This window comes from Rhinopithecus roxellana, unplaced genomic scaffold (assembly GCF_007565055.1).
Source record: "Rhinopithecus roxellana isolate Shanxi Qingling unplaced genomic scaffold, ASM756505v1 contig489, whole genome shotgun sequence".
NCBI classification, from domain to species: Eukaryota; Metazoa; Chordata; class Mammalia; order Primates; family Cercopithecidae; genus Rhinopithecus; species Rhinopithecus roxellana.
Window position 1 is genome coordinate 43,331 of NW_022143636.1, and position 4,454 is coordinate 47,784.

Here is a 4,454-nt window from a genome sequence, read left to right on the forward strand (position 1 = left end):
TATACCTATACCTATTATAGCTATATTTTATTCCTATATCTATTGTATCTATTATGACTATATTTTATACCTATATATATTATATCTATTATGTCTATATTATATAACTATATCAATTATACCTATTATGTCTATATTTTATACCTATAACAATTTTATCTATACTTTATACCTATATCTATTGTATCTGTTATAGTTATGTTTTATAACTATATCTATTATATCTATATTTATACCTATCAATTATAAACTATTATATCTATATTTTATACCTTTATTTATTATATCTATATATTATACCTATATCTATTATATCTATTATATCTATATTTACACGTATATCTATTTTATCTATATTTTATACCTATATCTATTATATCTATTATGTCTATATTTTATAAATATATCTATTATATATTATGTCTATATTTTATATCTATATGTACATCTCTTATGTCTATATTTTATACGTGTATCTATTATACCTATTATGTCTAGATTTTATACCGATAACCATTATATCTATTAAGTCTACATTTTCTACCTATCTATTATGTCTACATTTTATACCTATATCTATTATATCTATTATGTGTATATTTTATACCTATTTCTACTATATCTATTATGTCTGTATTTTTACCTATATCTATTCTGCCTCAATTTTATACCTATATCTATTATATCTATTATGTCTATATTTTATACATATATCGATTATATGTATTACGTCTATATTTTATACCTATATCTATTATATATATTATGTCTATATTTTTTACCTATATCTATTATATCTATTATGTCTAAATATTATACCTATATTTAATTATGTCTATATTTTATACCTATATCTATTATATCTATTATGTCTATATTTAATACCTATAACTATTATATCTATATTTTATACCTGTTTATATTATAAGTATTTTTTATACCTATATCTATTGTATCTCTATTTTACACCTATATCTATTATATCTATTATGATTATGTTTATTTTATGTGTCTATTTTATACCTATATGCATTATATCTATTATGTCTATATTTTATACCTATATCTATTATATCTATTATGTCTATATTTTATACCTATATCTATTATGTCTATATTTTATACCTATAACTATTATATCTATTATGTCTATATTTTATACCTATAAGTATTTTGTCTATATTTTTTATCTATGTCTATTATATCTATTATGTCTATATTTTATACCTATATCAATTATACCTATTTTGTCTATACTTTATACCTATAACTATTATATCTATTATGTCTATATTTCATACCTACATCTATTTTAGCTATTATGTCTATATTTTATACCTATATTTATTACGTCTATATTTTATACCTATGTATATTATATCTATTATGTCTACATTGTATACCTATATCTATTATATCTATTATGTCTGTATTTTATACCTATATCTATTATATTTATTATGTCTACATTTATCCCTCTATCTATTATATCTATTATGTCTATTTTTTATAACTATCAATTATATCTCTTATGTCTATATTTTATACCTTTATCTATTATATCAATTATGCCTATATTTTATACCTATATCTATTATATCTATTATGTCTATATTTTATACCTGTATCAATTATGTCTATTATGTCTATATTTTGTTCCTATATCTATTATGTCTATATTTTATACCTATATCCATTATATCTGTATTTTATACCTATATCTATTACATAGGTATTAATATCTATATCTACATTATATCTATATCTATATATCTATGTTTATATTTTATATCTCTATCTATTCTCTGTATTATATCTATATTTTATGTCTACATCTATTATGTCTATATTTTATACCTATATCTATTATATCTCCTCTGTCTATATTTTATAACTATATCTATTATATCTATTATGTCTATATTTCATACCTACATCTATTATATCTACTCTGTCTATATTTTATACCTATATTATATCTATTATGTCCATATTTTATACCTATATCTATTATACCTATTATGTCTATATTTTATATCTTTATCTATTATATCTATTATGTCTATATTTTATACCAATATCTCTTATATCTACTATGTCTGTATTTTATATCTATATCTATTATATCTATTATATCAATGTTTTATACCTATATCTATTAAATTTATTATGTCTATATTTTATACCTATATCTATTATATCTATTAAGTCTATATCTTATACCTATATCTATTATATCTATTATGTCTTTATTTTAAACCCATACCTATTATATCTATTATGTCTATATTTCATACTTATTTCTATTATGTCTATATTTAATACCTATATCTATTATGTCTATATTTTATACCTATATTATATCTATTATGTCTATATTTTATACCTATAACTATTTATCCGTTATGTCTATGTTTTATACCTATATCTGTTATATCTACTATGTCTATATTTTACACCTATATCTATTATATCTATTACTTCTATATTTTATTCCCATCTCTATAATATCTATTATGTTTATATTTTATACCTATATCTATTATATCTATATCTAAATTTTATACCTATATCTATTTTGTCTGTATTTTATACCTATATCTATTATATCTATATTTTATACCTATATCTATTATATCTATTATGTCTATATTTTATAACTATATCTATTAAATCTATTATGTCTGTATTTTATACCGATATCTATTATGTCTATATTTTATACCTATATCTATTATATCTATTATGTCTATATTTTATAACTATATCTATTAAATCTATTATGTCTATATTTTATACCGATATGTATTATGTCTATATTTTATACCTATATCTATTATATGTATTATGTCTATATTTTATACCTATATCTATTAAATCTATTTTGTGTATATTTTATATGTATGTCTATTATGTCTATATTTTATACCTATATCTATTATATCTATTATGTCTATATTTTATACCTATAATTATTATATCTAATATGTCTATATTTTATACCTATATCTATTATGTCTATATTTTATATCTATATCTATTGTATCTGTCTATATTTTATACCTATATCTATTGTATCTATTAAGTCTATATCCTTTTTTTTTTTTAACAGGCTTAATTCACTTTATTTTTCTGTATAAAAAGCCTATGTTGTAGCCACAGCTGGAGCCTGGGTCCACTGCACGGAGACTCTGGTGTGGGTCTTGACAAGGTGGTCAGTGAATTCCTGATAGATAGACTTGGTAAACACAGTCTCCTTCCACACGTCAGGGGTCAGGTAGCTGTAGGTCTTAGAGATGGCATCAAAGGTGGCCTTGGCGAAGTTGCCCAGGGTGGCAGTGCAGCCCCGGGCTGAGGTGTAGCAGTCATCAATACCAGCCATCATGAGCAGCTTCTTGGGCACAGGCGCTGAGACGATGCCAGTGCCCCTGGGTGCAGGGATGAGGCGCACCAGCACAGAGCCACAGCGGCCTGTCACCTTGCAAGGGACGGTGTGGGGCTTGCCGATCTTGTTCCCCCAGTAGCCTCTGCGCACCGGGACAATGGAGAGTTTGGCCAGGATGATGGCCCCACGGATGGCGGTGGCCACCTCCTTGGAGTACTTAACACCCAGGCCGACGTGGCCATTGTAGTCCCCGATAGCAACAAACGCCTTGAACCTGGTGCGCTGACCAGCACGGGTCTGCTTCTGCACCGGCATAATCTTCAAAACCTCATCTTTGAGAGAGGCCCCCAAGAAAATGTCAATGATCTCAGATTTCTTAATGGGCATAGAGAAGAGGTAGACCTCCTCCAGGGACTTGATCTTCATGTCCTTGACCAAGCGGCCCAGCTTGGTGACGGGCATCCACTCCTTATCCTCGGCCTTGCCTCCGCGAGCTCCGCGGCCTCGGCCCCGACCCCGTCCTCGGCCGCGACCCCGGCCCCGGATGCCACTGTCGAAACCTCTGCGGAAGACACCGCGGTTCCCCATCCCAGGGCCACCAGGGCCTCCGGACCACCCCGCTGAACCGGCGTCATCCGCCATTTGGTGTTTTCTCGGAGAAGAAGCTAATGTCTATATCTTATACACATGTCTATTATATCTATTATGTCTATATTTCATACCTATACCTATTATATCTATTATGTCTGTATTTTATATCTGTATCTATTATATCTATTATGTCTATATTTTATACCTATATTGATTATATCTATTATGTCTATATTTTATCCCTATATCTTTTATATCAATTTTGTCTATATTTTATACCTATTTCAATTATGTCTATATTTTATTCCTATATCTATAATATCTATTATGTCTATATTTTATACCTATATCTATTATACCTATTATGTCTATATCTTATATATATATCTATTATATCTACTATGTCTATATTTTATAACTATATCTATAATATCTATTATGTCTATATTTTATACCTATATCTTTTATATCTATTTTG

At 26.6% G+C, this 4,454-nt stretch overlaps 1 pseudogene; it reads right to left on the bottom strand.

Annotated features, from left to right (window-relative positions):
- Positions 1-3,145: 3,145 nt before the first annotated feature.
- LOC115896105 lies at positions 3,146-4,027 on the bottom strand (annotated as a pseudogene).
- Between the last annotated feature and the right edge of the window lie 427 nt (positions 4,028-4,454).